General features: G+C 44.2%; 1 long non-coding RNA gene across 11 annotated transcripts in view; it reads right to left on the bottom strand.

Annotated features, from left to right (window-relative positions):
- Positions 1-7,054: 7,054 nt before the first annotated feature.
- The window catches only part of Gm32293, a 49,103-nt gene continuing 30,589 nt past the window's right edge, over positions 7,055-25,568 (bottom strand). For 7 of the 11 annotated variants that reach the window (XR_872292.3, XR_872290.3, XR_872294.3 and 4 more), the window contains one exon: positions 22,595-24,552. This is a non-coding gene — a long non-coding RNA (predicted gene, 32293). Of the gene's footprint in view, positions 9,649-22,355; positions 22,443-22,594; positions 24,553-25,568 lie in introns of those variants that run through there. The other 4 variants (XR_872295.3, XR_872298.3, XR_872293.3 and 1 more) reach the window with 3 other exon arrangements.

The following is a 25,568-nucleotide window of genomic DNA, read 5'->3' as shown; positions in this document are numbered from 1 at the left end:
GGGTTGTCCCGTGTTGGGAAATGAGCAGAGGGACCAGCCTCAGGCCCTCAGACGTCCACAGCAAGCAGCTTATGCGGCCATGAAGCTACTGCCAAGCAAGGGAAATCCATTTCTAAACTTACTGGAGCAACTCCAGGAAATGCAGAATTGGACCTAAGTTCCACCACCCACACAGTATTGACCCCAGAAATAGAGTTCAATCCCTGCCTACAGGAGTTTTGAGGCCCTTGCCCCCAGGGACCTGGGGACTACTTTTAGGCAGAAGCAGCATTATTATAAAAGGATTGCAGATCTCTTCAGGTGTTATAGATAATGATCATGAGGGAGAAACTAAAATTATGGCTGCTTCCCACCATGGCATTATAACTGTACTTGCTGACAAAGAAATCACTCAACTTATTTTAGTTCCTTGTATCTGCTGCCTTCCAAATTCATTAAGAATGAGAGAGAACAAAGTGGCTTTGGTTCTTCCCATGTGTACTGGGTTCAATCTATTACCAGTAAGAGACTTAATAATTGAATAATTAATAATTGAAGCAAAAAGTTTTAAAGGATTAATAGATACTGGGGCTGATGTAACAATTATTAGAGGACAAGATTGGCCTTCAACTTGGCCTTTATCTGATACTCTCACTCAACTTCAAGGGATTGTTTATGCCAATAACCCAAAACAAAGTTCTAAACTTCTAACCTGGAGAGATGAGGAGGGCAATTCAGGACAAATTCAACCCTATGTCATGCCACATTTGCCTATTACCCTCTGGGGAAGAGATCTCTTGTCGCAGATGTGCCTTATAATGTATAGTCTTAATGAGGCAGTGACTAAGCAGATGCTAGGACAAGGATTTTTGCCTGGTCAGGGGCTAGAAAAGGAAGGACAAGGCATTAAGACATTTGAAAGGTCTAAGCCCCACTCTAACATTAGAGGCTTGGGGTATTTTCCATAATGGCCACTATCTTGCCTACATCCCATGCTGATAAAATTCAATGACTTAATAATGTTCCAGTGTGGATTGATCAGTGGCCTGTATCTAAAGAAAAAATAGAAGCTGCCTCTTTGCTTATGCAGGAGCAACTAGAGGCAGGGCATATAAGAGAATTTCAGTCACCATGGAATACTCTAATATTTGTTATCAATTAAAAAATCTGGTAAATGGAGATTGCTACAAGATCTAAGAAAGGTCAATGAAACCATGGTACCTATGGGAGCTTTACAACCTGGGCGTCCATCTCCAGAAGCCATTCCTAAAGGATATTATAAAATAGCAGCAGGTTTGAAAGATTGTTTCATTACTATTCCTTTGCACCTGCAGGGTTGTGAAAGATTTGCTTTCAGTGTTCCTTCTATTAATTATAAAGAACCTATGAAAAGGTATCAATGGACAGTACTTCCTTAGGGCATGGCCAATAGTCCTACCTTATGTTAAAAATTTGTGGCACAAGCCATGCAGCCTATAAGATAGCAATGGCCAATGATATACATCATGCATTATACAGATGATGTCTTGTTAGCAGGAAAAGATCCTCAGGACTTGCTTTTATGTTATAAAGATTTACAACAGGCATTAGCTAATAAAAGATTACAAATAGCTCCAAAAAAAGTACAAACCCAGAATCCTTATAATTATTTAGGCTTTAGACTTACAGATCAAGCCATTTATCCCCAGAAGATAGGGATAGTTTAAAAGCTTTAAATGATTTTCAAAAGCTGTCAGGTGATATCGCTTAGCTTTGCCCCTATTTAAAGCTTACTACAGGAGAATTGAAACTCTTATTTCATATTTTTAAAGGGAGTCCTGATCCTACCTCCCCCCTGTTCTTTAACCACTGAAGGATTGCTAGCCTTACAACAAGTAGAAAGAGCTACTGAAAAACTATTTGTTACTTATATAGATTATTCATTGCCTTTACATGTGCTGATTTTTAATATGACTCATACACCTACAGGATTATTGTGGCAAAAAGCTCCTCTTATGTGGATACTTTCAGGAACATCTCCTAAACATAATATCTGCCATATTATGAGGCAGTAGCCTATATGATTATTCTTGGAAGGAAGTAAGCACTGATTTATTTTGGCAAAGAAACAGACATCATTATTCAGCCTTTTAATGTAGATCAAAATGCTTGGATGAAGCAGCATAGTACAGATTGGTTGCTTGCTCAAATAAGATTTAAAGGCACTATAGATAATCACTACTTTCAAGATAGACTGATAAAAATTTTAAATGTACATAAGGTTATATTTCCTAATATGACATCTTTACAGCCTCCCATAATGCTCTTTTGATTTTTACAGACGGCTCCTCTAAAGGATGAACTGGATATTTCATAAATAATCAACAAGTAGTCATAGAGACTCCTGGGCTCTCTGCTCAGCTAGCAGAACTGACAGAGATACTGAATGCTTTTCAGTCTGTAAATGATACTTTTAATCTTTTTACTGATAGTCTATATGTGGCCCAGTCTGTTCCTCTATTGGAAACTTGTGGTACATTTAATTTCAATACACCAGCCGGATCTCTGTTTTCTCAAATACAAAACATCATTCTTACCTGAAAAAAAAATCCCTTTTATATTGGTCATATATGAGCTCATTCTAGTCTTCCTGGACATTTAGCTGCAGGCAATGTTTGCATTGATAGACCTATAATAGGAGAGGCCTTAGTTTCAGGTCCTGTTGCATTGGCTAGACATGATCATGATAAATTTCATCTTTCTAGTCATACCTTAAGGCTCCAACATAAGATCACTAAGGATCAGGTTAGAATGAATGTGGGTTTTGTTTGTTTGGTTGGTTGGTTTTTGGTTTTTCGAGGCAGGCTTTCTCTATATAGCCCTGGCTGTCCTGGAACTCACTCTGTAGACCAGGCTGGCCTCGAACTCAGAAATCCACCTGCCTCTGCCTCCTGAGTGCTGGGATTAAAGGTGTGCACCACCACACCTGGCTTTTTTTGTTTGGTTGGTTTGGGTTTGGGTTTGGGTTTGGGTTTGGGTTTGGGTTTGGTTTTGGTTTTTGGTTTTTGGTTTTTGGTTTTTGGTTTTTGTTTTGTTTTGTTTTGTTTTGGTAGAATGATTGTAAAACAATGCCCTAGCTGCCTTACATTTTCTCCAGTTCCTCATTTAGGGGCTAATCCAGGAGGCCTTATGCCCAATCATATTTGGCAAATAGATGTAACTCATTATGCAGAATTTGGGAAATTGAAATATATACATGTCTGGATTGTTACTTGTTCAGGATTCCTTTCTGCATATGGGAGAAGCCTCTAGAAATGCAATTGATCATTGCTTACAAGCCTTCAATGCTGTGGGATTACCTAAAGTCATCAAGACAGATAATGGGCCAGCTTATACTGGAAACAACTTTACATAATTTTGTAAGGAATTTGTTATTGAGCATAAAACTGGAATTCCTTATAATCTGATGGAACAAGGAATTGTTGACTGTGTGTGTGTGCATCACACTCTGAAAAATTGGCTTTGAAAAATAAAAGAAGGGAAGTTAAACCCTCCAAGGTCACCAAAAGCACACCTTGCTTTTATCTTGTTTTAGATTTTTTTGCAAACTAATGTTAAAGGTCAGTTTGCAGCAGATCAACACTGGCATCCAGTCACTTCTAGCTCATATACCATGATGGTGAGACCCCCTAACTAATACATGGAATGGTCCTGACCCTGTTTTACTATGGGGGCAAGGTTCTGTCTGTGTTTTTTCACAAAAAGAAATGGAGCCCAATGGTTGCCTGAAAGATTGGTTCATCAAGTGGACACAGATCCTGAGCCTTCTAGTGATTATGATACCAATGAAGAAGATGGCTCAAAATCCCTATTAGCCAGCTAAGTTAACCGGAGTATAGTCTCCACTCTTAACTGGAGAGCGAGTACTTACTATCAATTCTCAAAGCCACCCCCCCCCCCCATATACCTGGTGGCCAGATTTTGTGCTTAATCTTTGTCGATTGGCAGCTGAATTGGATACCTGGGACATCCCTACAGACAACTTTAATTTCTAATTATAATTTTGATTCGTTGAACTTTTGGACTTTTTATCTTAAACAGATTGGTTGCCTTCACACAGGATCACTTTCAGCAAGCTCAGCTATTCATCATGGCGGTTGTTCATGGCTATGAAGAAATGCATTGTGTGCATATTCATATGTCCTTTGCGGCTTTGGTCTGAATGGGAAAGAGTGTGCTATAGAGGGACGGTAGTCAGAAACCGGTAAGAGTGTTCTTGAGCTCCTATTGACCTAAGACAGAGACAAACATCAAAAAGCTATGTCTGACCTCCACGATGGGTAAGAAGGATCAATATAGACACTGACCTAAGGCAGGCACAGTCACCTAGCCACTCTATTTATTTCCTAGATGGGCTTATGGAAAACAAGTAAATCTTGCTCCCCCATCCAGCTCATCTTTAAAAAACAAATAAGGGGGAATTGTGCCCTTCCCCCAGCCTTGAGCAGGCTAAATAGACTTTAATTGTTTGCTACAGTTAGTCTTCTGCCGACCTAGGTGGAGTCTTCTACCTTGCAGCACCTGCAATTTCCTACAGGAGCAGACTGCCTGCTGAGCTTGCTTTGCAACATAATCAAGCTGAAATAAAGCAACATAATCCAGCTGAAACAAAGCATGGGTCTGTGGGCTCTCTCTATATAAATACAATGCTGAAAATTAAACTTTGAGCCTTGATCAAAAACCTTTGTCTTGGCTTCATCCTTCTCTCGCCATCACCCTGTCATTTTTTCATTTCCAGCCTTCCTTTCAGGTATCCAGTTCATCCATGGCTGCTGGACAGCTACAAAGGCAAAGAAGGTGGGGCTCACAATCCTTGGCAGAGCCACACTGGGTCCTCAGCCAAGTCTCACAAGAGCTAGCCCTGTTAAACTAGTTAGTCATCTTTTGGGGAAGCTGAGTTTAGCTGTCTCAAACAACTGGCTTGTGACATATGTCTATAACATTCTACACTTTTCCCCACTGAATTCTATGTAGCATGACTCTCGTTTAGCATACCAATGTAGTCACAGACAGGGCAGCTGCTATTTACCATTATAATAGCTTAGAATTCCATTGATGTTTTTGGGACTCCTAAACATCAAAGGCAAAGAATTTCTGAAAATAAGTATGAGCCCGTCTATTATGAAAAAAGTTTTAAAAATGTAAAAACACTTTAAAATAGTTAAATGAACATATTTGTATAACCTCAACCTACATTCAAAATTGACATTGAACTGTATTCTTATTTCTCTCATTTGATTGCATGGCTTGCAGAAATCACAACTAGGTAAAGAATTTAGGATCCAGATATATTTCAAACTGTGTCATGTTCTCCCCCTTCCTCTATTTATGCTAAACACTTTTTAATACTTGGAGTATGCTGTGGGTGTCTGAGAAGTGAATTGTGTTCTGATTTCCTGGAAAGCATGAATAAAAGAAGTCTTTTCTCTTTTTGTCCAAACAACATTTTATTTCAGGATCAATGGTGGCTTGTGCATGGTTCTAATTCTTAGTCATGGCATGTACTTGAAGCAAAAAGAGAATTATTTGTAAGCCTTTTGGGTAGAACAGGCAGGTACAACAGAAGGATGAAGCCCTGAGTGAGTGATGTCCTGCATGAGTGTTATGCTGTTGGCTTGGGCACAGCTGTGTCAATGCCTCAGGCCTTTGTCGTGGGATAAAATGGCAAAGCCTTCCCAGGGCTAGGCTCAGGGAAATGGCAAAGATTTCCTTGTGGGTCCATGTGTGGGTGTTGATAGTATGTGTAGAGAATGGCCACCCTAGCTTTCTTTCCCTGCATACTCCCAGCCTGAAGACTGCCCCAGTGAACAAAAACTTCTGGAAAGCTACATCTGGCCTTGAACAAAAACTCCTGAAGGACTCTGTCTACAGAGACTGTTTATAATTTCAGTACTGTGGGGGGTTGGAATACTGCAGGTTCAGAGGCTAACTACCCTGTCTTGAGCTAAGTTCTGGCCCTCCAGAACATACACATGTGTGCACACAAACACCCCTCCCCCCCCCCCCCCCCCCCCCGTTAGAACTAACATCTTGTAACAATAAATAAAAGCCTTTTGGAATCTATTGACTTAGTAGGCAACCAACGTCTGCTTCTACCAATCTGAAAGCTAAGAATGCCTTCAGATAGCCCAACCTATAGAATATCCTCCCCCATCTCCATGTGTGTGTTGCTCTGAAGCACCCACTACTGTATTTTAAACTTGCCTAGACTTTTTCTGTTCCCTGAAACCAGGAAAACGTGAAACAGCTTCCACACTGGAATATGGAATATGAGGTAACCTAAATCTCTATTTCCAGACCACAGTCACTCAAAATGGCTCCAGAATAAACTATCCCGTATTCCCTTTAAAATGGCAGCTGGGGGCTAGAATCGATCCCCTAAAGAGACTGCTCTTACCAAGATGAGTTAAACCTCTCCCTTGATCCAGCTGTACATCATAAACCCTGCCTCCTTGCCCATCTGTAATAACTCCACCTTCCTTGGCTGTTTGCTATAATGCTGCCTCTCTGTTCAGCTGTATATAATAAATATGCTGCGCTTCCGAGTTGCTTCAGTTTCTCCACCAGAGAGTCCAGTCTACCTGGACTCAGCTCGTATGTGTCTGTATGTTTATCTTTTCTTTCCCCATTCCCTCGTCATTCCAGTCAAGTTCCAGCTCCTGGGCCAGGAAAAGACTCTGCCCACTGCAGAGATGAGCTATGGCTCCATGCAAAGTGAACTTGGGTGGCCTAGGCACTGGGTGGGCTTTGAACTAAAGCATCACTCCTCTGGTGACACTCAGTGAAGATTGGAAGGCTCAGGTAAGCTGGAGTTACACCTCAGCCTCTGGAAAAATTAAACCTGACCATTGGGATGAATGACAGAGGGAGGAGCATCCTCGAATTGGAGCCTTAAAACAACAACAAAAAAAAAAAAAAACAAAAAAAAAACACTGCGGCAAGCTGGTCTCTTTGTACTGGGGGGAATATGCCCAATGCCTCAAAAACAATCTGATTATCTTCTTATACATTCATAAAGATGTTTATTTTTGGTTAAAATGCTCAAGTTAGAGTATACATAATTGGTTTACATTAGGAAAGTAGCCCCTTAAATTACATTACAAATACTGAAACACAGCCCACTTATTACCTAGTCTAGCCTAGCTCTCAGTGTGTTGAGAAGATGGAGACACACTCAAATAATTTTATCTTCTGAAACATGATCTAGTAAGGAAAAGGAACCATTCACATGTATTAGAGGTAAGTACATGGACTTCCTCCCTCCATAGATGTCTGTCCTCCTCCTGCAGGGCATTGTCAGGAATAAGACAGAAAGAGGCTTATTGTCTGTGCTTTTCACACACTGGTGATGAACGGCATCACATCACATCAGTAGGACATGCGCGAGCGCAGACACACACACACAAGAGAGAGAGAGAAAGAGAGAGCGAGAACTGATTCCACGGTAGTTATGCTCTATAAACATTGAACTAGCAATTATTGGGCCATTGCTCCTGGGGAAAATAAAGGGTTAGGTTCCTGGGAATTCCTGGTCACATTTTCAACAACCTTGTTTTATGTGTATTTCTCTTTAAAGATGCCTTACTTAATGTATTGGCTCAGTAGCTTTGAATTCATAGCCAGCACTGCATCTCATGCTTGAGTGAAGACCATCCAACACATATGTTCCCCATAAGGCACATCACTGTCTTCCAGTCTTAAGAACATTAGACACCGTGTCAACACTGTACTTAAGGGTTATTCCAAACAGTGATACCGTCCAGAAAAATGGAAAATTGTGGGGTTAAGGGGACCACCAGAAGAATCCTTTTACAGCTTTGAGAAATCAAAGGAGAAATCATTGTCTCACTGGGCCTCACAGGGAAATGTGCACACTGAGTGTCTCATCTGCCCCATTCCAGACACGTTTGTAAATGGTTACACAAAAGAAGCACACATCGGTTTCTGGATTACACATGAATTTAACTGCTCAGATTCACAAATACAGGCCCATGAATAATGAAGGTGGATTCTGTATACTAAGAAGATTTATTTCCAGGAATTGGCCTGGGGGTGGGAATGGGAATTGTGGAGACTAGCAGGCCTGAACTCAACAGTTTGTAGTTAGTAGTTAGTACTACTAACTCGAGCAGTTAGTAGTTTGGCAGCTGAAGTTCCTTTAGAGAAACTTGCAATTCGTTTCCTTAAAGACAGCTGACTGCAGATGTTAGACATCTTCACAGTTACAAAATGCTTTTTTCATACCTACCCTAGTGTGCAACTGGACTACAAGTGACTATGGCCTAGTTAAGTAGGCACATAAACTGCCACAGCAGTTAGTTAACATTTGGGTGTAAAATATCCCCCCCAGGTCTTTGAATACCTGGTCCCCAGCTTGAGGCACTATCTGGAAGTCAGGGGGCCTAGGCGCACATGCAGGCTACTGGGGGCAGGTTTTGAGAGTCCTAGCCTGGTCCTGCTTCTGGATCTGGTCTCAGTGTCCTGATGCACCAAGAAGTGAGGAGCCTCTGGCTCACACTTACATTGCCACCGACTCTGCAGTGTAGTCTGAAACTCTGAGCCTCTGTAAACCTTTCCTTTGTTAAATTGTGCCTTTTAGGTATTTGTTCCCAGTGATGAGAGAGAATATAGAGGCCCAGGAAAGCAGCCTATCAGCCTGGGGGAATCATCTCTTTCCTATTGCTTTCCCAGAAGCTAGAAGAGGGCAGTAGGAACTCCTCGTAAACTCTGTTAGTTAACCTGGCTCCTTTTGGATGAGGGAAATGCACTCCATGCACTCGCCATAAGGGAGCTAATGAATGTTTTTCATTTTTAAAGATGTATTTCTTTGACCAACAGATATGAATCGTCTTGATTTCTGTTCAATAATTTTCTGCAACCATTTAGAATCTTCATGACCTGAGCCTCATTCAGCAGCAAGCTGCTTGGCCCTTCTCTGGGGTTAATGGCAGGCTTTGGGGGTTCCCAGGCCACAGGTGGATGTGTCTTCTCCACAGCTGTTGGGCAGTAATGGTGTTATTGCTCAGGTTGGAGGGAATGAGGCTTCCCTAGTTTCTTGAAACCCTGATGCATAACATCTTGCCCTCTACCCTGGATCCTTGATAGGGTAAGAGTGGTAGGATACACATAAGCTAGCAGCACCTGCCACAACCTAAGAATTTACTGTGAGTGCAGAACTCAAGCAACCAAATCCAGTTCATGTTTAGCAAGACGCCAGTAGATTCTGATGTGCAATGGAATTAGAAAATTATGCTGTAGGTAGCCATCTGGTGCCCCCTTGTTCTCTGACTTTTAGACCCCAACCCTTGACCTATATTTTACTTATTTTGAACTGGACATCCCAGAATGGTCCTGCTTCCCCTGGCACAAATAGATGAGCCCCTCAGCCCTGACTACACAAGTAGTTCTTGAATATGCCCACCTGCTAAAAGTGGCTTGTTCCCCTTTCATTGTGCAGACATAACTCTATCCCAAGCTCTTCCCAGGAGTACTACTTGAGTCCCACACTGCCCTGGTCCCCCTGGCAGCCCCCAGTTCTCCTTGAATCCCTCTGGAGCTTCTCTGATGTAGGGACTTGATCTTCTCCTCAGAACCGACTTGGACAGGCTCAGACACTGATGAGTACAGCTCCTAGAGAAAGTAGAAGCAGTCGAGGAAGCAGGGAACCAGGCTCTGGGTGTCCTCTGTCTACAGTAACCTTGAAGTCACAAAGGACCTAAGTTCCCAATGCCCCAAGTGCAACTTGCTGGGAAAGCTACCTTTGCACACATCTGTGAAACCCATTAAACCAGTGTGGGATCTTAGGGATCTACATGCATTTGTTTTGAGGCCAGTTTAACAAGGAACTAGTGGCCAGTGAGGAGTAATGCTGCCGACTTTACAAGAAGTCTAATGCTCCCCTTTACTTTTATTAAGTATGGAATCCATTAACCTGTCATTATGGGATCTTCCCATTCCATGGAGTCAAATGGCTAATTGAATGGATCGTCTTTAATAGCATAGTCTGTAATTATAAAAGCCATTTACAAAATCCCACAGACTAGCATTCCCAGAGAAGGAGGGTTTCTCACTGTGAAAAGCAGCCTCAGTCTTGGACAGCCATTACTCATATTCCCTTCTCCTGTGTTAGGACTATGGGAGTGAACAGTGGATTTGTTCCAAAAATAATCTCAGGCTCTCCTCGTTCACACTATGGCAATGCCTAGGCTGGGTTTCCATGTCTTCAGAAGTGGGAAACCTATAGCCACAGCCTGCACAGTTGACTCCCATCTGAAGCTTGCTAAGGCTCATTTTCTTGGCTAATCTGGTTGTCATTGTATCCAGCTGGACTGAGTACAGGTTAATAGATAGTGCAAATCAACTTCCACAGAGAAAATTAATTATACAAGAGCATTAACTTACACATGCCTGGAATGACTTCCTTAGCATGTCACACAGCTCTCTCAAACACTGCTGGCTTTGTAAATGAAGCTCTTGTGTGGTTCACAGCTTGTGTGTCTTAGCTCTGGGACTTGCTCTCCTGCTTCTATGTAGCTGACATCTCCTCATGCAACTGATCCAGCCCAAATATTATTTTCTCCAGAAAGCCTGCTGAGCCATTTTATCCAAAGGAGCCACAACCTTACCATCCAGTCACTTAGCTCATTTTATTATGGTATTTACCGTCTGCAATCACCTTGACTGGTCTCCACATCTCTACATCAAACAGAGTTTCCAAGCTGAGATGCTGTCAGTCTTATTGGAAGCCCATTTGACACACAGTAGGAACTTAATAAATATTTGCTGAAATAAGTGACATAGATACTCAGTGTGTGCATTTGAAACAATTCCTGTAAAATGGACGTTTAATTTAGGAACATTTTGTTGTCACCAAAATGTTAATGTGAACTTTCATGAGTGTTTACTTCACTCTGTTTCCTGATGCTATAACCTAGTGCCTGAGACTGGGTGACTTATAAAACAACGAGGTCTATGGGCATGGCACTAGGATCTTCTTAGCTTCTAGAGGTCAAGTGGTCATCCCATAGTGGAGTACCATACAGCAAATCAAAGCAAGCCCTTGGGACCCCATCAATCCATCAGTCCACAGACAGACCAATCCACTTTATGAAAGTTTTCTTCTCAAAGGCCTCAACATCCACACATTAACATAATCTGAGGGCTCAAAGTTCCATTAGATGAAATTTACAGAGACACATCCAAACCATAGCAGTATTCTGTCTAAAAACTCTTGTTCTGTATAGTTATTATTTTCTCCTTCAAGTCAGTCCCGTATTACTTTTCCTTAAGTTTCCCCCTCTGGAATCTTGATTAAAGGGATTACAACGATGACCTTAAACTTTCTATAAAAGAACACACTGATACCTGCATGTCCAACACCAGACACTGTAGAGAATAACAACTATGGTCCTCTCATCAGAGACAAGTAAAGGCAAAAAGACTTCTGATGCTTTCAAATTATTCATGCACTTTGTTTTCATTAGATTTACTTTACTGTTTGCTTCTGTGTATACGAGTATTCATCACATGTGTGTGGGTGACCCCCAGATCAGAAAAAAGCATCAGGTCTCCTGGAGTTACAAGTGATTGTGAGTCACACCCCATCTCCATAGACTTCTGGGACATGAGTTGAGGTCCTCTGCAGGAGCAGCAAGCTCTCTCAACTGCTGAGCCGTCTCTCCAGTGCCTATACTGTACTCTTAGGGGGAAAGAGATTTTATTTTTCTATTCTTTAATGAGTGTGCTCAAAATCAAGGTACTATTCTTTTAAAATGTGAGTATACACACAAATGTAAATGTATATGTGTCTACATACTATGTTACACACACACACAGCCCAATTTGTAGAGAGCACAAAAGAGCTGCCACAAGAAATCCATGATTAATTACCAAATTACAGACCTATGGCTACCCCAGATGCTTGTCAGTTTTAGGCTGAGTTAGGCAAGATTTTTTGAAGGGTAGCACTGAGTCCTTATAAAGGTGGCTGGAGCAAGAGAGGGAGAACATAGCAAGGAACATAGAGTTGTGGTGCCTTGTGAACATATGCAAGCAGCCCCTGGGCCCACAGGACTTCCATCATGCAGGTGAAGGGGCAGTGCAGGGAGCCAGAGGTCAGTGGGGCAAGAAAGACCCAGGTCACTGAGTTGAAACAGAGATATTTGGAGAGGAGAACTGGGCACATAATGTAATGAAAAGATGCCAAGAAACAGTTGTCAGTAACACGTGTCACTTGTTACAGAGAGGGGGTCCTGAGAGGAACTGATGGAAAGCCAGGACAGAAGCCTGACTCTGGCTTCTCTCCCATGGCCCTCCAAATTTGATGTTTAATCCTCACTCCCCAAGTGATGGCACTGGGAAGGGGGAGTGATGGGTGTGCCAAATGACATTGTAAATGAAGCCCAAGGGAGGTCATTTGTCCCTTTTACCAGCTTAGGCTACCTCCAGAGGACAGGTCCTCAGCAGGATCTAACCCTACCTTGACCTTGGACCCCGCCCCCCGCCCCCAGGCCCTAGAACTGGGAAGGATCAGTTTCTGCTGTTTACAGACCACTCAGTTTTCTTGCAGCAGCCTGAAGTGATTTGATCAAGCCAAGGCTGTTGCCGCTGTGGGCTGATAAAAATGAGGCTGGAAAAGAGACCTGGGATTGTGGGAGAGTTCACCCGGGCAGGTGCCCAGCAGCGTCTACTTCCTTGAGGAGTAGAAGCACTGTGAATAGAAACAGGAAGAAGGCATTTTATAGGCACCAAGTAAACTAGACAAGAGTAGTAAACTGGTGGGGGGGGGGCGCAAGATCTGGGGTACAGGATGAATCACTGAGTGTTACTAGAGGAATAACTTGTGAGACTGAACTCCCACCCCACCCCCCAATATGTAACTTTTAAAATTCTCTATAAAAAACATTTACTACTTTTGTAATTTAAAATACAAAGGTGCTTAAAAACCAAATTCATTGCCTTGCTTTTAAACTCAACCATAGCTCATATAATCAGAAAACCTTTTTCTCTTACTCTGGACCTTAGAGATTGCTTGCTAGCAGAGCTTGCTTATTCTGTAGTGTTTCTCTGTGTCAGCTAACTTTCCAGGGCTGTGACTAAAATATTCAAAAGAGAACAACTTAGGAGGACTTCCCTACTGTAGCTTGTGTAATTTCTGGGAGCGATGCTAACAGACATCTTCAGGCAGCAAGGACAGAGTAAAGGACACCACCCAAGTCTTGCTTGGCAGAGCAATGGATATATGGGGCTTATAGGTGTATGCATGAGTGGGTGCTTTCAGAAGCATGAATGGAAGGTCACTTACAGGAACGTGGGTGACACAGAGGCAGCTGCATTATCCCCAAGCCCACCCCAGCATGGGCAAGAGCTGCCTGTACAACCTGCAGGCAGCCCCAGGAAAAGTCTCTCCTCCATAGCAATTGTTACTGCTTGTGTAATATCAGGAGGGGGGGGGGCTTTGGAACACTGTACCTTCCAGGATTCTTTTGAGCATCCCTCCTCCCTCTAAGGAAGAAAGGTTTAAATTCAGAGGAAGTTGCTACACAGCAGGGCTCACAGTTTGAAGAAGGCCATCCACAGCTTTTCCTTCTATTGATTCAGGACCTATGATGAGGCAGAATGTCACAAGGCAGGAGCATGTGCCAGAGGCTACTCATCTCTGGGAGGACAGAAAGCAGAGAGATGGAATCCAGGAAGCAGCCAGGGCAAGATACATCCCCTAAGCGTATACTAGGCCTCATTTCCTACCTTCTGCCATCTTCTGTTGATACTATCAAGTTATTAATGCATCAAAGGATGAACCCATTGATTGGATCGGAGCTTTCAGAATCCAATCAATTTCCCAAAGCCCACTGGCTGATAACCAATGGGCTTTAACAAATGGTCTGGGAAGGACACTTCATGCTCACACCATTGGCTGTGACCCTCAACAGAGGCAGCTACTGCTAGATGCATTTATGTTGCCTTCCTAGTGGTCTGTGAACCTACAAAAGCCATTGCTTCATTTATCTGTGTCCTCCCCATTTATAAGTAGATGTTCAGTTAATGCCCAGGAGCTGAAGACACCTGAAGGAAGCAGAACTAGACCCTTATCAGGAACATTTGGAATTCTTTGTAATGTGCTGATGGCTTTGGTCAGATATAGATATTATGTTTGGGGTCCTACTCCAAAGACACTCCACCTCAGAAAGGTGCCACTTAGCCAAGAGAATTTCATCTTTTACTAATTGGAATAAGACAGGAAAACAATGTGGGCAGATGAATGTTAATAATAGGTCAAACTGGAGGAAATGCCAAGGGGATGGGTAATGAATACCCTGTGTCACTCATGAGAGTCAAACCTGCCAGACATGGCACTCATCGGTATTGCAACGCTTGCCTCCGCCTGTGCACACAAGGCCATGTTGGTCTCTTCCTTCTCTCTGCCCAGGTTGCCACCCTGTCCCTGCATCCACACCTCCTCCCACCCTCCAACAGAGCTGTGTTTTCCTTTGTTAGCTCCTCCCACATGAGTTTCAGATAAATTCTAGTCCCTTTGGGAGCATCCACATGACCTAGGTTTTCCTCTATGTACACTTCTGAATTCTGATAAAACTCTAAGAGAGCAACAAACCTGAACAAAAGGAGAAAGAGCAAAACATATTCCAGGAGCCGTTCACACTGACCCACTCCATCTTGTAACAAAACCAAAAGTCCTATGGCAGCAGGGGCAGGCGGAGGGGCAGCAGAGGGGCAGGGGGGAAGGGCAGGGACAGGGACAGGGGCAGGGGCAGGGACGGGGGAGGGGCAGGGGCAGAGTGACTGGGGCTGCTCACTCATAGTGGAATCTCTTGGCAGTGGTATTAGTCTGAAGGAAGCTGGGGCAAGAAGTTAGGCGTTAATTCTGCTAACTCCCCATGTGAACATCTGATCTCTTAGCAACTTTGGCCTTAGTGGGCTGGCTTTGGGCTTTCACCTTTTCTTCCTGTCACCAGCTGTGTAACCAGAAACTGGTTTTGCCTTGGCTAATGTAAACAAAGGCTTAAAACCGGAGCATTTTGAAGAGGGGAAGGAAATGAAGCTTCCTGAAGTTCGAGGCTGCTCACCCAGAGGAAACGGGAATTAAATAAAGTGAAAGGTATTTCTCAGAGAAGCTGCTGTGTCCTTGTCGCCTCAGGCTGGGCCTGCAGAGACTAAAAAGAACTAGGTACATTCTCCCAGGGGCTCCTCTAGCAGAGCTCAGGCACTTATCTAGGCTATGTGGAAGGTCACTGAACCTCCAGAACCACCGTTTGCCTTAATCCCCACTTCTGAAAGCCCGCCCAGGCTAAGCATGGGCTGAAATGTCTGCTACTCCAGGGTAGCCGCCCAAGTACACTCTAGGTCTTCAGTAGACTGGCTTTAGGTGTGTGCCCCAGGGAAATTCTGACTTCATCCCTGGCCCTGCCCTTAGCTCTCTCAGGTTTCTAGGAAGCAGTCCCCTTGGCTGGCTGTGAGATCTCTACAGCAGGCAACATGGTGCTAAGACTTCTTTAATGACCTTACAAATGCAGCCCAGACCTACCTCCTTTCACCTGCTCCCTGTCAGGGGCCATGCCAAGTTCACTGGCTCCCTGAGCCTGTGCTAAGAATAGTTCTGAGGTGAGCCCAAGAGTACTTGCTCATTCTGACCTGGAATACTATATCATCTTCCTAAGAAGTATATTTACTTCTTCTGGGTTTTTTTTTTTTTTCCTAGTAAAGATTAATTTGCCAAAATCATTCTTTGATAGCACACATATATGAACACACACACACACACACACACACATATCCCCTATTCCATTTTAATAAGTCATGTGTATCCTTCCCTATCTATCTATCTATCTATCTATCCATCCATTTATCTATTATGTTTCTTCATATAAACACATATAATCATATAAGTATGCATGGCTATATTCACATGTTTGTATATGTAAGTTGCTCTTCTCTTGCTCTTTTCTCTGCAACATTAACCTCTCTGTCCTCTTCCGTTAGCCTTCTTTCTTCTTATGTGGGCTCTTGAGGGCAGTTGAAGGGATCTATACTTGTGAGGTTTAGATCCTAAACAGTGACCTCTGACCTCACAAAGCTCTCAGCTCAGCAGCCATTTCACCAGCCCCTTGGTCAGCAGCCTTTCCACTTCCCAGGGGACTTGCTGCCATCCTCTAACCCTGTGCCCTGTCCATCCCTACCTAGGGCCACCTTTCATTTGACTGGCTGGGGGACAGCTTTGACCTCAGTCAGCAGGTATAACACCGCAGCGCAGGCTGGGCAGCCTAACTGCCGGGGACTGACTTCACACAGCACTCCAGATCTGAAAATTCATTCCTAATGTGGCTTTCTCACAGCTACCTTAACACCTTGTCCTCAAACAACAGAGTGGAGAGGGCTCTGGTCTCTTCCTCTTCCGGAAAGAGCATACATCTCATCATGGGGTCACATCCTATGACTATAAAATCTAATGAACTCCCCAAGGCTCCACCTCTAGAAACTACTGTATTGTGGATCAAGACATTGACATGTAAACTTGGGGAAACAGAAATGTCCACACAGCTCCTGCTTCAAACTCCTCCACCATCCATCAGGACTGCAGGGTCCTTGGTGGACACAGTAGCCTTCCACACCTCTCCTCCCTTCTAACTAACTCCAGCCATCTGTCCTGCCCGAGCCTCTGCTGGCACCCTTAATCCTATAACGCTTGGTGCTGCTTTCTTTACCAGCCTTTCTGACTCTGTCTACTTGAGCTGTTCCCAGCTTACCTGTCAGTGTCAGTGTACAGGACTCTCAGGGACCGAGCAGTTGCTTATGTTGTCATCTGCCACCACCTGCAGATAAAAAGGTCTGCCTGCCATGCTAGCTCTCTGTCTGTCTGTCTGTCTCTTTGACTCTGTCTGTGTCTCTGTGTCTGTCTCTGTCTTTCTCTGTCTGTCTCTCTCTCCCCTGCTTCCTTCTCTCTCTCCCTGAACCCTACCCCGCCTATTCTCTCTGCCCTCATGGCTCTCTAGCTGCTCTCTGTCTCCGTCTCCGTCTCTGTCCCTGTCCCTCTCCATTCCTTCTCTCTCTCCCTGAATCCTACCCCTGCCCATTCTCTCTGCCTTCACGGATCCCTGTCTGTCTGCCTCTATCCCTCCCCTCAGGTCCTCACCCCCCACCCCTCCAGTACCACCCTTTTGCACCAGATCTATTGCATAATGTAATTTCTCAGGGCTATTCCTTGTCATGGGCTGTCCAAAGATGCCCCCTCATTGCATTATATTTATTAATAGCTGGGCTCCAGTCTGTTCCTCCACAGCTCTGCTGGCCTATCTTGCCTGCCTGTCCTGCTGTCTTTTCAGCCCTTTTACTTGCCTTGGTTTTCTGAATACTAGTCTTCTCTGTGCTCCCCTTCCTCCTATGCTTAGCCGTTAACCTTTACTCTAAAACTGAGCCTGCTCCCACACCAAAGACTGACCACAAGCACCAAGACACCTTCCGATCCATTCAGGACCGGGAGAGGGGGCGGGTAGGCATGTGCAGTAGACGTGGGCATTGTTACATAGGGAGAAAGAAAAAGGATGGAATAGTCTTGCCAACAAGGCAAACAGGGAGAACAGTCACATTCCACAAATGCTGCCCGCACCAGTTACCTCCAGTCCGTGTCCTCTAGCGCTAGCTAAGAATGTGAAAAATGTACCGTTTCCTGTTTGAATAAGGTGGTGGTATAAGAATGCAAGCACTGTCACGAAAAGGGCACCTGCATTACTGCTCAGCACCAGCTAAACTACATCTGGGACCTACATCAATGTCCTTGCTCCTAAGATCTGACCTTTCTTCAAGTCCTAGATTCCAAAAAGTGGAAGGGAAGGGAGGGGAGGGGAAGGGAGAGGCCTAACCCTTAACTCTTTTGGAAGATGAAGACTCCCCTTGGGTGACAGGGTTGCCCTGGGAATCTCTAAAAAGGGATTATCTGGGATGACCTGCCTTCCCAGTTTGGCCAGTTATGGAGGTAGTTGGAGTCACTGTAGACATAAGGCTAGCAAAGTAATGCTGCCCAAAGCCTGCGGGATACTTAGAACTACCCCAGGTCAGAAAGCAGAAAGAGAAACCTGAAACCAAATGTTTCTCTGTAAGGGGCCCCCACTTCCTCCCCTGTGACCAGCAAGGTCCAGGAATGAGCTGCCCTTGGAGAGGTAAAGAGTCCAGCATCTTCCCATGGTACTGGAAAAGTTTCACTTTGCCTAAAGGGTGAGCAGTGGCTGTCAGCCTTCCTAAGGCTGCGACCCTTTAATACAGTTCCTCATGTTGTGCTGACCCCCAACCATGACATTGTTTTGTTGCTACTTCATAACTGTAATTTTGCTACTGTTATGAATTATAATGTAAATATCTGATATGCAGAATATCTGATATGAGACCCTCAAATGGGTCATGACCCACAACTTGAGAACAACTGTCTGAAAGCATATGGGTTTGAGTGCAAAAATGCCCTGCTTCATCAAAGGCATTCCTGTGGGACTGCAGCCGTTCATTCTCTCCACGCTGGCCCCCTGCCTCAGTATGTGTGTGTTGGGGGGGGGGTGGTATAGGGGGAGGGATACCTTTAACCAATGTGTAAACACTGGGGTAGTTCTACCCTCAGTGCTAAAGATTCATCTATTATTTAGCTTGTGAGCAGAAAACTTATCTTTCCTAATTTTCAAGCCCCAGGGGACTTAGACGGATTAAAAGAGAAAGAAGACTGCATGCCCACCTCCCTCCCTCATAGACTGTCTGCTCGTGTTGAAATGGGACTTAGTGCTCCCCACCTCACCTCTCAAGATTGTGTGAAAACTGAAAACGGTGGATTTATACTTTAATCTGGTCCAGTAGCATTCCAACCATTAGGAATATAACAGTACAGTTTCAAGAATTCAACTTGAGGGGCCATAGAGATAGATGCCTCAGCAGGTAAGGACACTTGCTGGCAAGCCTGCTGACCTGAGTTCCATCCCCAGAGCTTATGAGGTAGAAGGAAAGAATGAACTCCCACAGGTTGTCATCTGACCTCCACCCACAGACTGTACACACACACATACACACACACACACACCATTTTTTTAAGAAGTTGGGGAGATGGCTCAAGAGCACTTGTTGCTCTGGCAAAGGACCCAGGTTCAATGCCCAGCTCCTACATGGTGGCTCGAACCACTTGTAACTCCAGTTCTAATGCCGTCTTCTGATCTCTCCCACTCCACCCAGGGGTTCAGACTGGACTGAACTTTTTATATCAATCTCAAGTCACATGGAGTCTAGACTTGTGTGTCCATTACTCAGAGTTAGGGACTAAAGCGGAAAACACTCTCACATGTCCCAGCACCCTCACATCTGTATGACTAATCTGTGAGTGTTTAAAATTTGCATGTTTAGTTCTTTCCAATTCCCTGGACACTCACAAATGCAAAACAGAAAACATCAACAAAGCATATCACACAGAGAAACACATACACACCATGTACATACATATACCACGTAACCCCATACATACACACACACCACACATATGCATAGCAACATATTCACACATACACACCATCTACATACATATACCACATAACCCCCATACTTACACACATACCACACACATGCATAGCAACATATACACATATACCACATACATAGATATTCCATGCACACTACATATATACACATACACACATACCACACATACCACATACAAATATATGTACACCACACAATACATACCCAATCACATCACACACACACACACACACACACACACACCACATACATATATACATACATACCCCCCACAGACACATATATACCCCCCACATACACACACATATCCCACCCCAACATGCACACATCACACACAGCCTACACACATTTAAAACAGCTCCACTTACTTTGATGATTTAATAAAGTTAGTAGCTATGAATCTGCCAGTCATCTAATCAGAGGTTCTGTTGTTAAAGGTTTGGATTTTTGTTTTTGTTGTTTGTTTGTTTGTTTAATTGTTGAGTCAAAGTCTCCCTAGCTCTGGCTGGCCTAGACCTTGCTATGTAGCCCAGGCTGGCCTTTCACCAGCTCCTAGTGATGACAGGATCACAGGCTTGGGCCATCGCAGCTGGCTAAAATGTCTATTTTCTTAAGAACTAATGAAGGACCTCTGACTCATTCACTCCTGCCATATTTGTGTTCTAAAATCTGGATATTAGATTCAACTGTACATCTCGCTATCAGATAAGAAGGTTAAGGGAGATGCTGAAATCTAAAACTAGAATTGCAGGGTCCTTGGCATTTGCCATTTAATTAGATGACATTTCGCGTAAGTAAACAGTCTGTACTGGCCCTAGGACTCAAGTTGAAAAGCTCAGGTCAGGGAGGACTGGGCAGAGAACCAATAATGATTACAGAAGACTCCCAATAACTGTTGTTTTTCTCTTATTTGCTGCTACTTTAGGCTTATTTTGCTTCCAGAGCTTATTAGACTTAAAGTACTGATCCCCAGTGCCTACTAGATCCACCCCTTAGATCTCTTAACTATGCCAGGTATGAGACAAATAATATTCTGCTGTGTATAAATTGATCTGAACATGTGTGTTGTGCCTGAACCCTTCCTTCTCTAGAGAGGCATCTGGGAGAAGACTCTACTTCCGTCTGTGTAACTGGGCATCGGGGCTGTTTGGGAGCACCAGCAGCAAGGAGACAGGCTGGCTGCTTACAAGGATCCAAGGCTACCAAAACTACAGGGGCAGGGCTTCTGCCCACTTCCCCACTTCTTGTTCCAGTGGGCACTAATGGATCTTATAGCAAGACAAATAGGCATGTAGTCCGCCACCAGCAAAGCCAGTTCCAACCACTCCCTGCAAGGAAGGAACTTTTAAATGAGTATTTCTTCCTTCCTCCCTCCCTCCCTCCCTCCCTCCCTCTCTTCCTCCCTCCCTTCCTCTCTCCCTTCCTCTCTCCCTTCCTCTCTCCCTTCCTTCCTTCCTTCCTTCCTTCCTTCCTTTTCTTCTTCTTTTTTTTTTTTTTTTATGAGACAGGATCTTACAATGTAGCCTCAAACATACAACAATCCTCCAGTTTCTCTCTTTTAAATGCTAGGATTACAGGCATGAGCCACCATCCTCTCAGCTAAAGAATTCAATGTTTCAAAGAAAATATTGAAATAATTTCATTGGAGAAAACTAATGAAGTGTTTTCATCAAATTATTTTATGATTTAGTGATTATTTTATCTTGAATTGATTGGGCTCTAGGGTCCCCAATAACCTTATCTGGCCTTATAAGTAGGAAACAGAGGGATCAGACCAAAAGCAAAACCAACTGGCAGATTAACAGTTGACATTTTGCCAACCCCATGATAGATGTAGTGGTTATTATAGGGAGATCTGCTCCCAAATCCTTCATTGGCACTCATACTGTAGGTTATTTGTTGAGGTTTGGTCTGCTGTTATGTATTGTAATGCTAAAGACTGGCTTCCAAAGTCTGGTTGTGTTAACATCCCTCTAGGCTCTGCCCCACAGTTACCTGGCAATAACCAAGTATGCCTGACTCACTATAAAAGGGGATGCTTGCCCCCTCCTCTTTCTTCTGCCTTCTTGCTCTCTTATCTCTGTGTTCCTTCTCTCCCTTTCCCCTCCCACCTCTCTTTCTCTGCCTTTCTCTATCTCTACTACCTCCTTGACTCCCCTCCCCATGCCCTAAATAAATGCTATTCTATACTATACCATTGTGTGGCTGGTCCCTCTGTGTGGGGGGGAGGGATGCCTCAGCATGGGCCCACAAAGGCATACACACACACCCCTTCCCCTACACCATATTTCACCTCCACCAAACATATCCCTGGCTTCTTTTTCTTTTTTTTTTTTTTAATAAAACACAACAGGTTGCCCCCAGGGATGAAGAGATACTCTTGTATACCAAGTGATGCTATGTAACTTTGTTCTTTAATTTAAAACTATTAGTTGAATAAAGATGCCTACAGCCTATAGCTAGTAGAAGATAGGTGGAGTTTCAGTTCCAGGGGTTAAGGTCAGAGGCAAAACCAAGAAGAGGTGAGAAAAGAAGAGTGGAGAGAGAGAGAGAAGATTCCATGGAGTAAGGGGTCATGAGAGCTGGCCTGTGGGGGTAGAAGCAGGCCAGGTGAAACAAGACAAGCCATCCCGGGGTTATTGATAGAGAAGCAGACATAATAGCTTAGAAGGTAGACATCTGCCTAGCTCTAGTGCTTTAAAGGCTTATCCTAAATATAAAGGTTTTGTGTCTTTTATCTGGGAATAAAATTATTTAGTCAGGGTAGAAGTCCCAAGTTGAGATTAAGTATTTAATACAACAGTTATTTATCAACTTACACAAAGCATGAGAAGTAATCTTGAGTCTGGAACAGTCAGAATAAAAGCAAACAGGTGCCACGGACTGGACTCAGTCGGTCTCTCAACCTGCGGGGAACCAGGGTTTCAGTACTCAGGAGGGTAAGAAGTCAGCAAAAAGTGACAAACGGACACTGACACAGAGAGAGTGCTGTATTTGAATGTAATTTCTCAAAGCGAGCATCAGACTTATATTACAGAAGAAAACAAAGAGGTTAGGTGACACATCAGCCAAGGTACATTGAAGTTATCTGACATAAAAGAAATACATAAAGATTAGCAGGAACTAGGCAGTGGTTACAACTGAGATAAAAGGCGGCCCTTTCTAAAGTCAGCCATTAGGGACCCTGGTGAGGATTTCACACCCTAGTCACAATTTATGCTATACCTCTGAGACTTGTGAAAGCTTGCACCAGGGGGTTCTGCTCTACCAACTGTTCCACTAGCCCTTTTATGAATAATACAATACTCCAGTTCCTCCTTAAACCACAACCCACCTTCTTTCTACTATTATGTAATGTAGGCTGCCATTCATGTCTGTAATGAGAATTCTAAGTTTACTATTTTGAACTAGCCCTGAGATTTCTAGCTCCTATCCAGTAAAATACTGCAAGAAAGCATGCAGGACCTGCCACACTATCATAGGGACAAATCTGGTTATGGGGCACCAGACACTCTCCAGGAGACAAGTTTCCATTAAACTTTTTGCCTCAGGACTGTGGCCAAGATTTTGGACTTGCCACACAGACTTCACTGGAGTGGGCGTGGCAAACAGGGAAGAAGCCAAACGTGGAAGAGTTGGACCAAGATAAATGGGACTCATTGAATCTGGAGGCACATACAAGGTAGCTCCAGGTGTATTCAGTCAGGAACACACAGGTGAACACAACCCACAAACACAGACTACTGTCCTGCCCTTGTAGGCTGGCCTTCTGTGTGTATGACATCTAATTTTATGTCTCTCTGACTAGGCTATGGCTCAGTTCTTTAAAGACCTGTGTGCATGTTGCTGTGAGTGGGTGTGGTTAACATTTAAATAAGTTGACTTTGAGTAATGTCCCATTATGCTGGGGTGTGTTGGTCTCAGTCAGTAGAAGGCATTATGTCAAAAGTCTGGATTTCCCCTGAGATGGAGGGGATTCTGACTTCATCCGTAGAAGCAAGATAGCTTCTAAGTCAAGACTGAAACATCTTCCATAAACCTCCGCCTATGAAGCAGATTTGGGCCACTGAGCCCCACAATTGTATAAGTAAGGCAATTACTTAGGATAAACCTGAAGGAACTCTGGCCAGCTCAAGTGTGATGAGCATGGCTCTGGCAGGCCTTACTCTTCTCCCCCATTCTTGTCTGCCTTACTAAAAACCATTAGATTCCATTCCAAAGCTACTTAATAAGGTATATTTCCTCTTCCTGAAGCTCACTACCAAGGACCAGCTATCAAACCACTGAAGCCCAGAAATCAAAAGTTCTCTTTAATTCACCTAAATAATGTGCCCAATCAAAATATACCACCACATCCTAGCCCATTCTAACACAGACCTCTCCTTTTCTCTTCTAAAAACTTACACCTGCAAGGTCATTTGCTGCTGCTTTTCTGCCTGAGTCAGTAACCAGCCACTTTTAACTTTTCTTCCTGACTTAATAAAGGAACTCCCTGTATAAAGGAGCTCTTTGTGAAAACAGGTGTTTGGGTATGGTTTGTGCCTAATCTACTACAAGGGGAACCCTAGCTGTGTGGGGTCTCCTCCTTTAAGGCAGTTGTAACAGAAAGAAAAGAATCTTAGTTTTGGCTTTCAAAAGTCTTCAAGCCCTTAGGAGTTGGTAAAGTAGTTGGAGTATGGATTATGAGGAGAACAGGGTTGTCTCTGTGTTAGAAAAAAGTGTCCCAGGCCTGGGAAAGTGGGAGATGAGGGAACCTGAAGAGACCGCAGAGGTGCTGTCAATCCTAAAGACCCGGTGAGGGTGGGTCAGAGGCCAAGAGGAAAGGAAGTCATGGGCTGGGTGGAAAGTAGATGCATCATGAATCTGGAAAAAAAACAAAAGAAAACAGTTCTATCCAGTCAGGAAGGAAGTCCTGACTCCTAACTGGGATGCAAAAGCCACTGGAAGACTGACCACCACTCATGAAGCAGCAGATACTAGTGTTCCTCTCAGCAGTGATCTTCCTGTGTTGGTGACCTTCAGGAGAGAAGACAAATGTTGTCCTGGAACCAGGAGACAGACAGTTCATGGCATACTACAACTGAAGTTTCCACCATGCCATAGGGGGAACTCAGCAGTGCCTATTGCAGTCACCCAAACTCTGTGAGTGTGGCCAGGGGTACGTAGTGTACATAGTGGAACCCTATCTTAAAAAGCAAATAGAGATCTTTGGTCCCAGATCCCTCAGAGACTAGTCTGCATAGGTGACAGTAGGGACTACAGAAGCAACACAGCTTCTGGGACAGACCCCATTTTGGGCTCCAGATATCTGGACACCTTCCCTGCCAGAAGATAGGTGTCCACCTGGGAGGGCTTTTTTGGAGCAGGTGAGGGAGCCATCTTGGGTCCCAGATCCCTCAGAGACCAGTCTGCATAGGTCAGCTCACAGACTGTGAAGGGTGAGCGAGCAGACTGCATGCAGAAGCAACACAGCTTCTGGGACAGGGAGAAGCAACACGGCTTCTGGGACAGACTCCGGTTTGGGCTGCAGTCATCCGGGCACCTTCCCTGCCAGAGGAGAGGTGTCTGCCCAGGAGGGCTCAGCCGGAGCAGGTGAGGGAGCCATCTTGGGTCCCGGGTCCCTCAGAGACTAGTCTGTGCAGGTGAGCTTGCAGACTGCAGAGGCAACACATCTTCTGGGACAGGCCCTGTTTCGGGCCTTCATCTTCAGCCAGGAGACAGGTCTGAATGCCAGATATCTGTGCACCTTCCCTGCAAGAGGAGAGCTTGCCTGCAGAGAGTACTCTGACCACTGAGATTCAGGAGAGAGCTACACTTTCAGGTCTGCTGACAGAGGCTAACAGAATCACAGGAGGAACAAGCTCCAACCAGAAACAACTATACAACTAACTTATAACAACTAACTCCAGAGATTACCAGATGGCAAAAGGCAAATGTAAGAATCTTACTAACAGAAACCAAGACCACTCACCATCATCAGAACCCAGCACTCCCACCTCAGCCAGTCCTGGATACCCCGACACATCCGAAAA

Source organism: Mus musculus, chromosome 11 (genome assembly GCF_000001635.26).
Source record: "Mus musculus strain C57BL/6J chromosome 11, GRCm38.p6 C57BL/6J".
Classification (NCBI taxonomy): Eukaryota; Metazoa; Chordata; class Mammalia; order Rodentia; family Muridae; genus Mus; species Mus musculus.
The sequence above is the reverse complement of the archived record's forward strand: the minus strand, read 5'-3'. Positions and strand labels throughout refer to the sequence as shown.